We start from the raw sequence: 11390 nt of genomic DNA on the forward strand, positions 1-11390 counted from the left end.
TGCAAACCATGGTGGAAAATAAGTATTTGGTCAATACCAAAAGTTAATCTCAATACTTCGTTATGTACCCTTTGTTAGCAATAACGGAAGCCAAACGTTTTCTGTAACTCTTCACAATCTTTTCACACACTTTTGCTGGTATTTTGGCCCATTCCTCCATGCAGATCTATTCTAGAGCAGTGATGTTTTGTGGCTGTCGTTGGGCACCACGGACTTTCAACTCCCTCCACAAATTTTCTATGGAGTTGAGATCTGGAGACTGGCTAGGCCACTCCAGGACCTTGAAATGCTTCTTACGAAGCCACTCCGTTGTTGTCCTGGCTATGTGTTTGGGTTCATTGCCATGCTGAAAGACCCAGCCACGTCTCATCTTCAATGCCCTTGCTGATGGAAGAAAATTTTCACTCAAAATATCTCAATACACGGCCCCATTCATTCTTTCCTTTACACAGATCAGTCGTCCGGGTCCCTTCGCAGAAAAACAGCCCCAAAGCATGATGTTTCCACCCTCATGCTTCACAGTGGGTATGGTGCAATTCAGTATTCTTTCTCCTCCAAACAGGAGAACCTGTGTTTCTACCAAAAAGTTCTATTTTGGTTTCATCTGACCATAACACATTCTCCCAGTCCTCTTCTGGATCATCCAAATGCTCTCTAGCGAACCGCAGACGGGCCTGGACGTGTACTTTCTTCAGCAGGGGGACACGTCTGGCAGTGCAGGATTTGAGTCCCTGGCGGCGCATTGTGTTACTGATAGTAGCCTTTGTTAATGTGGTCTCAGCTCTCTGTAAATGATTCACTAGGTCCCCCCGTGTGGTTCTTGGATTTTTGCTCACAGTTCTTATTATCATTTTGACGCCACGGGGTGAGGAGGGAGTGGAAAGTCCGTAATGCCCAAGGACAGCCCCAAAACATCACTGCTCTAGAGGAGATCTGCATGGAGGAATGGGTCAAAATGCCAGCAACAGTGTGAAAAGTTTGTGAAGAGTTACAGAAAACGTTTGGCCTCCGTTATTGCCAACAAAGGGTACATAACAAAGTATTGAGATGAACTTTTGGTATTGACCAAATGCTTATTTTCCACCATGATTTGCAAATAAATTCTTTAAAAATCAAACAATGTGATTTTCTGTTTTTTTTTTTTTTTTTTTCACATTCTGTCTCTCATGGTTGAGGTTTACCCATGTTGACAATTACAGGCCTCTCTAATATTTTCAAGTGGGAGAACTTGCACAATTAGTGTTCGACTAAATACGTATTTACCCCACTGTATCTGACTATTTACAGCAAATAAGTACAGGGTTCTCTTTCAATTTTCTCAAACTCAACAGTAATAAAACTGAACTTCTTTGAACTGGCACTAAATCCACCATATCTAAAATAAACAACTTCCCAATTTCTATTGAAAACTCCTCTGTTTCCCTCTCACCCCAGGTTAAGAGTCTGGGTGTCATCCTCGATAGTATGCTTTTTTATCAGAGCCATATACTACTGTAAATAGCATTACCAGCTCAGCTTATTTTCACCTCAGCAATATCTCCCATCTACATCCTTCTCTCTCACCTAAGAACACTGCAACTTCTTTCCTTGTCACATTCTGCCTCGTTTACTGCAACTCTGTATTATTTGGTTTACTCAACATACCTGACTCTGCACCATGACTTTTTTCCTGTTCAGTATGCATGATCATCATCAAGTGGGCGTTGTACTTGTAAATGCTACAATATAATAATATTTTTATTACAGAAAATAGTCACCAGCGGTAAACTTTTCTTGGATGACGTATCCATAAACCTTGCGTGATTCTTTAAAAAAAAAAAAAATCAAAACAACGAGAGCAAAGATAGAAGAGAAGAGATTCAAAGCCTCACCTGCATATTGAAAAATATATCTATATATATTAGGGGTGTAAGAGTATACAAAAGTCACTGTCCAGTACGTACCTCGGTAGGGGGCTCACGGTTCAGTGTGGGTTCAGTACACCTGGAAAAACAAAAAGTTTGTATACCATTACAGTTTTATATAGGTGAAATTTAAGAAAATGTAAAAAGGGTGACCAATGTTTCTTTTGGAATGAAAAAAAATATTTCAATTCAATCAATTAAGATAAAAATATTTGATGTGAAAGACATGAAGTGGATCGTGTAGTAACGTGTAGAACATGAAAAGTAATGTCAGTTACTTTGCCGAGTAACTACTCTTATGTTGAGGTAACTGAATTACTAACTCAATTATATTTTGGGAGAAGTCATTTGTAACTGTAAGTAATTACTTTTTTAAAGTAAGATTAACAACACTGGTTGTAGCCTGCTTTATGTGTCTGGAAGTCTTCTTAGATGGTTTTGATCTTTGTAGGCCTACATTTAGTGAGGACAGTTAATTCAGAACTCCAAAAATTAGCATATAAAATGCCAATTTTCAGCTTTTCACCTGAGCAATGCCAGGCCATACTGCTTGATAAATCCATCCAGCATACGTTAAAAAAAAAAAAAATCATTGAACACAGGCAAATAAATGTAAATAAGGTGAGTTACCCAGCAATCAGTCAAAACAATGATACACTAATATTTGTTGTACATTGCCCCTTCTTATCCGGAGCTGTTCATAGATACCTTGCAATTGGGAGCTGACTTTGGTGGCTCTCTTTTACGTTGAAGTTATTGGAGATGGATTGCATAATCCTTAATTTTTGTTTTAAAACATTCTACCTAATCCTGTAACTCCAAATAAGAGAGATGCCCATGGTACGCTGAGTTGCTAGCCCGCTTCAGGTGAAGGATTGAAGAATTCCTCCACTACGGGTCAAAAACTATCACTAATTAATTTCTTTAGTGTCCCATCAAAATTCTATTAAAATGGTTGAGAATAACTCAAATATTGACTTTTGCCCTTCACAATCAATGTTTCGATAAGTGAAAATGTCAACAATTAAGTGCATAACATCAAAAATCCAGTAAAACACACACACACACACACACAAAAAAGACATAAACAAAATGTTAGGTTTTGTGTTGGTTTTTTCCTAGTGTGACTTGTCCCTGTGATTACCCATTGATTTCACCTGTTGTGTCTGCTCCTAGTGAATCCTCCTGTATTGCCCAGCTGTTCCTCGTTGTCTCGTTACCCCTTGTCTGCATGTGCGTATATAAGCACTAGAGATGTCCCGATCCGATATTTGGATCGGATCGGACGGCGATATGGGCAAAAAAATGCGCATAGGTATCGGATCGGCCGACACGGAAAAATTCCGATCCAGACTTCGGATCCAGTTTTTTTTTTAATCCGGTCCGGGTTTTACAGCGCACCGACTTACATAATCCATTCCAGTTTTTGCTTCGGTTTCCCTAAAATCCGGTCCGTATTTTACGGCACACCTTCAACACACTACATTACCGTCTCCCAATTTACCGAGAGACTTAATCCGTAAAAATGTCAGCTGTGTGGGATCATTTCACCTTAAAGGAGGACAAAGACAAAGAGGCAGAGTGCAACATATGCCACAATAAAGTCAAGCGTGGTGGTAAAGCTGTAAGAAGTTTTAATACAACCAACCTAATCAAGCATTTAGCGATTTACCACCACAAACAATATAAGACGTATGTTGAGAAAACCGAAGACAAAAACAAAGGTCCTACGCAACTAACACTGGCAGAAACTTTTGCTATGCGTGACAAACTGGCACCCGACAGTCGAGTCATTGCCGAAGAAGTCATTCTGGATGACGAGCCATTATCTCTCGTGAGTAAGGACGCACCATCCAACACTTAGAACCACGGTACAACATGCCCAACTGTCATTACATCCTTGAGTGATTCAGCCGTGGAAGATTCGAGAACGATTCCCAAACATCCAAATTCCGATTAGTGAAATATGTCAAGTATAGCGGAACTAATACACAGCGCGGTCTTCGGAACGCAATGAGAAACGGACCGCATTGCGTCCCGAAAGTAAACATCATTCTTGTCATAGACGCGGGTAATGCCGATGCTCAACTCACGGCTTTAGCTCAACTCATGCCGCTGGATAAAAAACACAAGAATAGCTGACTGCTGCTGACAGCCGCTACAAACTACGTCAACATCGTTTTACTGTAGATAATAGATATCATATGCATATAGAACTAGATGCAAGATGACAGACTCGACGGCGTTAAAACTAAACAGCCGCCATCTTAAAGCAGGAGACTTCCCTAGTCGGGTGTTGTGAACCTTCCAAGCAAACCTAATTAACTTTTTATCTAAAATACTCCTAAATCGGCAAAATCTTGACTTGAATCTATCTTCAAAACAGTTTTAAAACTTTCACATGACGGAAGTAGACAGAAGGGAAATTATGGAATAAGGGGAGCAATTTTAACAACTTTAACAGTTGATTCGCAAAATTAAATGAATTGAATGTAGTTTAAAGCTGCTGATACAGAATTGGGACTTGAGTATTTTATTTACTGTTTTAAAATGTTAACTTGATACTGAAATAGTCGTTTATTTAAACCTGAGAGGCTTTTTATACAATTATTGTAACTAATGCACAAAACATTAAAAGCATCTAATAGCTTGGGGGGAGGGGTTGTGGGATTTTCCACTGAGGTTGTTTGTGTGTTTTGCTTTTTTAAGACAGTTTACAATATTATTTGCACGTTTTACTGACTGACTATGCCATTTCTGTTTGTTATTTATAATGTTTTGTGTTTGTCATTGAATAAACAGGTCAGTTTCTTGTTACCAACCGTTGTGTGTTATTCAAACTCACCTAATTCAGCTGGCTAGTTGTTATCAAGAGTACTAAAACTCTTTTCATCATGAGTCTGACAACTAAGTAAGGAGGCTAAATAACTTTAAACTTTAACACATGCTCAGATAGGCCGGTATCGGTATCGGCCAGTATCGGTATCGGATCAGAAGTGCAAAACAATATCGGTATCGGATCGGAAGTGCAAAAACCTGGATCGGGACATCCCTAATAAGCACCCAGTTTCTTTTCACTCCTTGTTGCGTCATTGTCAATGTCAGAGTCTCTGTCAATGTCAATCTCCACGTTCATGTCAGCGTTTTTCCCCAGTTCCTCGTGTTCCTTGTCCTGCTTGGAAAGTAAGTTTATTAGTTAGCCTGACTTTTGTTTGTTAAGAGTTTTTGGATCACCACAGCCTTTGTTTTGTACTTTGTTTTTTGTTGGCTTGAATTAAATCATTTTTGCACTATCTGCCTCGCCTCTCTTTCCCTGCATTTGGGTCCACACACCACCTGCCTGCCTGCAAATCTGACAGAATAATCCTTGTAAAAATACAACCTTTCTAAAATTGTCCAAAACAAGTGTGAAAGAAAAAAAGAAACATTTATAAAAGCTCCATTAAGTACATAATAAAACTTTCTTATGAAAGAAAATTTCTTAAAGCTCTTATGACAGATTTTTTTGCCCAGAAGATGGAACCAAACAACGTCAAATTCAAGACCTTTCATTCAACCCATAAAGTGGTATAGTCTGCAGTCGTCTAATCCATTATCTTTTAGCTTTTTGTCTTTCAATTTTCAACAAATTTGCATGAGAATGTAATTCCTCCTTCGTTAACTAAGCAACCTTATGTACTGTGTTTGAAAGTATTTGTGGACTTGTTTTATTTCAAATTGTCTTGTTACAGCTTGGATTATGGTTATGACTGGTTAGGGTTAAAGTTAGGGTTAGGGCCACGGCTAAATTTAGGGTTATGAGTTTGGTTAGGTCAGGGGTCTGCAACCCTGGTCCTTGAGAGCCACTATCCAGCTTGTTTTCCATGTCCCCCTCCTTTAACACACCCGAATCAAATGATCAGCTAATCAGCAAGCTCTGCAGGAGCCTGATAACGATCCTGATTATTTGATTCAGGTGTGTTAAAGGAAAGAGACATGGAAAACAGGATGGATAGCGGCTCTCGAGGAACAGGGTTGCAGACCCCTGGGTTAGGTTTGTTTGAAGGAACTATGTTAGGGCTAGTTGATTCCAGTGACAGCCATTTACGTCCATGCCAATGACAGCCATATACGTCCATAGCAGGGGTGGCCAACCCTGGTCCTCGAGAGCCGCAATTCAGCTTGTTTTCCATGTCTCCCTCCTCCAACACACCTGAATCAAATTATCAGGATTATTATCAGGCAACTCCAGAGCTTGCTGATGAGCTGAACATTTGATTCAGGTGTGTTAAAGGAGGGAGACATTAAAAACAAGCTGGTTTGCGGCTCCCCACCTGGCCACCCATGGGCCATAGCATGCCAATGATGGCCATGTACGTCTATACCAGTGGTCTCCAAACTATTCCACACAGGGCCGCAGTGGGTAGTGATGGGTCCGTGAGACCTCATGAAGCGTGTCGACACAGTGACACACTGTGTTGACAGTGTGGATACTGTGTCATTGAATACTGACACCTGCTGGACATAAAAAATCCCTACAGGCAACCCACTTGACAGACTGACACTGAATTGACGACATAGTAAAATCAAATCATTTAAGTCTGCATTCATATTGCATTATTCCATATCTTTAAATTATGTGAACATATAATGTGAAAATGTAATAATGAATGGGTGAATGAGGATGCTTGTGGACTTTTTGTTCTGATAACATTTTATTCAAAAACATATATATATATATTTTTTAATGTTTAAAATTTAGTTGGTTCCTTTTTATTTATTTTTTTAAAACAAGCAATTTCACCTGCTGTGGACAACACACACTCGTATGGAACCAACGATGTCAGCATGCACAAGAATTTCTTAGCCAGTTGAAAGAGGTTTGGATAAGATGTCCATTGGCTCCTTTAGTATTGAAGACAATCTGCATTGCGTGCCATGTTCGGCTCAGCCATTCATCGTTGCACTTTTGCAATTTCATCTACAGTTGCATTGCCTCCTTGACTCCCCACTTCGTCATCTAAGTGTTACCATAGCCCATCAGAAAAAAAAAGAAGTGGACAATAAATTATAGCTTAATTACCGATTACTAACACATTACCAAAAAAAACTTCTGTGGGAAAGTAAAGGAATGGCTCTATACCTGTGTTTATCTTGGGATTATCAGAAACTTCATTCTCATGCTTGGCCCAATAATGCTAAAGCATTGAGGAGGTGGCTACTGTATGTATATGACAGGTTGAAAATACAAATGCGACATTTCACCTACAAAAAAAATAACGTTAATAAAATATCCAATGTCCTTAGAGCCGCGCCTTGCGATGCGATCTGTTTATCATGTTCAGACCAGGACTCGTACCTGCGCGCACGACGCGTCGAGGACGAAAGACATGTGCTCTGAATGCCAGCAAGTTGAATGCCCCCGGATCCTCATGAAGGCATCAAAAGGGATATTTCCGCGCACCACAAATGCGTGTAACCGTCACACTAATAAACTAAGAGTTACCTTAAAATGAATTGTATTTTGAATGGAAGATGACAAGTGCATTTTCCCTGTGTTACGTCCATTTCCACAGCATGTAGACAACGAAGTAACCGTGAGATGTGGATTATTTCAGCAGCTCCATCGCGTTGACAGACTCTCTTCCTTTTGAACCAGTTTGCCGCGTCATGACTGTGTCGACACAGTTCAATGAGTTCATGCATCGGTCACGTGATTTTCTTGTAGCGATACGCGCACCGACGCAGGGGTTGCTCCATGAGCTCGGCGCGCGTGCCGGCGCATTAGTGTCACTGGACCCATCACTAGCAGTGGGTGCAAGATTTCATTCCAACAAAACAAGTCCACACCTTTTCACCAATCTGGTGTTTTATAAGTTGATTGCAGTCAGGTGCTGCTCGTTTTAGTAGAAACCACATTGATTAAAAGGTCTGTGCTTGATCGGTATGAACAAAAACCAGGACCCACAGCGGCCCTCGAGGACTGGTTTGGAGCCCCCTGGTCTATACCATTGATGACCATGTACATCAGGGGTGCCCAAGTCCGGTCCTCGAGAGCCACTATCCAGCTTGTTTTCCACGTTGCCCTCCTCCAACACACCTGAATCAAATAATCCGGATCATTCTCAGGCTCCTGCAGCGCTTGCTGATCATTTGATTCAGGTGTGTTAACCCTTAGATGCATAAGTGGGTCAAAAATGACCCGGTGAGGTATTTTTCTTGAAATATCTTCGGAATGAAAAATTGTTATCAATTCATATTCCAGGTATTCCTCAAAAAACACGTTTTTGACATAATGCCATTCAAATTTTTGATGAACTTTTTATACATTTGAAGAAATTGTCCTTTTTGTATTACTACCCTAAGCTTCCACAAGTGGGTCAAAAATGACCCACATGCATTTTCTATGGAATCCAATGGGAATCTTTCGTTCTTATCATCTTTGGCTGTCAGGAATAAATTTACCCTCGACCACACAGACTAGGTATGTAAAAAGTGACATCCCTTAAGGAAGATTATTTTACACAGCAAGAGTATTAAGTATTATGTCCATATAGTATTTTGTGTGTGTGTTTTTCATGACTCTATATTATTATTAATCAACAAATTAACCTACTTCCTAACTAGCTAGCTAACTAAGGCTAGGTTCATACCTCTTGTCCTAATGCACAATTACGATTTTTTGTCATATCTGTTTTTTTGGCGTACCCGTTCAGACTGCCTTTGTCCATTGAGCCTGTTCAAGTTTCTGATGTTAATTGCTGCATGAATTCCAATTTGGGGGACTTGACAGTTCGGACTGCAGCCACATTCTGGATAAATGTGGCCCAGATGGGATTTTAACCACATACGAAAGTGACCTGGATCGAATTTGAAAATGGTCCACTTTTATGCGCCTTTGCACGTTCAGTCGAGTCGGAAAAACACGAAAGAAATCGGATTTGTGCTAGATTTACAGCCGAAATGGTCCTACAGATGTTGGATAATGGAGAGGCAGTGACGGGGTTGGACTCAAGAGTCTGACATTTCTGATGATGAGGACCCAGACTATTGTCCAGGTGGCACTGGCAGTTGTCCACCTGGAAATCCAATTGAACAGGAGACTCCTGACCCATAAGATTCCACCTATGCGTCCTCCGAAGAAGAAAGTGTCCAAATCATGGCCAACAGAATGAGTTGGTAGGGCTCTTACTAGAGAGAATTACCTCCCACCCAGGGCAGAACACAGAGCCACAATATCCTCAGAAAACGGTCAGTGCCTCCACAAGGGCTTAGCACCGCTGTCTCGCCAAAAAGATGCATGGGAGCTCTTCATCATTGATGATAAAATACACGGAAGGATGAAGTCTATTGCTGTTTTTTGTTTTTTTTTCTTTTAATGTTAATTAAATCATAAAGATATTTCAAGCATGAAATCACTCTTGTGTGGCCCTAAATATCATACTAATTAATATACAACTGATTATTCTTCACCAAAATGGCATAAAAACACATTAGTTCTAATATGGGTCATTTTTGACCCACTTATGGAAGAGTGTAGGGTCAAGTAACTTGTGCATCTAAGGGTTAAAGGAGGGAGACATGGAAAACAAGACGGATAAGGGCTCTCGAGGACCGGACTTGGGCACCCCTGATGTACATCCATGCCATTGATAGCCATGACCATCTATGTCAGTGGCGCCCATGTACATCCTTGCAAATCATACTCATGAACGTCGATGCCACTGATGCCACTGAACATCGTAGATAAACAGGAAGTGATGCAATATCAAAAGGAAGTAAGCCGAAATGCCCCCAAATCAGCAGGAAGTGGCCCTGAAATGCCCCCAAATGAACAGGATGTGACCCCAAAATGCCCTTAAATTAATGGGAGGTGATCCGATATCAGCAGAAAGTGAGCCCAAAATGCCCCAAAAATTAAATGGAAGTGACCACCAAAATTAAGAGGCAGTGGCTCCAAAATGTCCCAAATTCAACAAGAAGTGTCCAGCAGTTCATAGCAATGCTAACTGCACAATTTCTCCAGAAATTATATTTTCTAGTTGTTCAATAAAATTACCTGATATTGGTATCAATTTGAAGATTTTGACTGGCCCCAACTATCGGTGATGTTTTTTTTTGTTTTTTTTTCCTAATTAAAATTTGAAATTTTGGATTCATATACACAGTAGAAGGTGTTTTCTCCATGTTATCTGTGTGATTCAAATAAAGAGACAGGGCCATGACTTACCTGCTCTGGAAATGATTAAAATAATCATTCGGAAATTATTACCCACTTGGCTGGTTGCTCATTATACAATGTGAGAATAAAATTATAGATTGAACTGTAACACCCAGTGTTCTGTGTGTGTATGTACTTGTGGGCTACAAAACTGTCAGCGGTAAGCCAAATGCTCCTTTCTAAAAACTTTGAAACGATGTGTTGTGTCTTTTCCCACTACATCAAACTTTTTGATGTTTCACTGAGGTCACATCATTGTGGGGTGTTGTTTTATTACTATTACTCCAAAACTTTGTTAGAGAGGATTTGTCTGTCACTTTGTCACAAATCGATAGCGTCATGTGTAATATTTAATAGAACAGTTCAAAAATAGTGGAAGCACCGCTCATTGAGACAAAAATGTAATTGAATATGGTTTCAAGTATTGACAGGCACAAGTCATTGAAAGTGAATTGAAAATGAAATGAGTCAGATGGATTACCTAGTTGGGTCAAGGTTCAAATTGAAATGTGAAAGTTAAACAATGGGAAAAGCTTTTCTTATAATTCATTGTTGACCTGTTAAAAACTCAAACATTTACTTAAAGGTGATTCAATAGTTTCAAAAGGTAAATTCCAATCAAACTTAAATGATGAACGGCAGATCGAGATTGTAGCCAGGCATCAATTCATGTGAGTAGCGCTTGTTGTTTATGGCATCATCTACTCTTGAATATGTAATGCTAATCGACATGGTCCTGTTTGTTACAATTACCTTGTTTGCAAAGGCAAAATAAAATAAGAGAAGTGAGAGATCATATACTGCTTGATTTGTATACCTTTTGGTCTTTTACGACTGCATGAGAAAAGGTTGCACCCTTGTAGGTAAGATGATGATACATCTTTGCGGCATTTGAAACACTAACGTCATGTGCTTTTTTTCAGTTTGATAGATTATGTGGAGTGATGAAATTTTACAGATAATACTGTAAAAATGTGTTTTTAAAGAAAAAGAAAGCCATGGAGTGAAGTACAGTGCATAAATTTGGAATGTTTTATGTTGCTAACTTATACATTTGTCTAGCTAATACTAATGAAGGCGGAGCCATTACAGATCATTTTCAGCTTTCCGTAGAACATTTTCTCATTATCTTTATGATTTAGATAAAGAGACGAAGCCACGACCAGAGGTGGGTAGAAACACGTTACATTTACTTGAGTAAGTTTTGAGAAAAATGTATTTCTAAGAGTAGTTTTACTAAGCCATACTTTTTACTTGAGAACATTTGTGAAGAAAAAACACAACTC

Source organism: Corythoichthys intestinalis, chromosome 6, assembly GCF_030265065.1.
Source record: "Corythoichthys intestinalis isolate RoL2023-P3 chromosome 6, ASM3026506v1, whole genome shotgun sequence".
NCBI classification, from domain to species: domain Eukaryota; kingdom Metazoa; phylum Chordata; class Actinopteri; order Syngnathiformes; family Syngnathidae; genus Corythoichthys; species Corythoichthys intestinalis.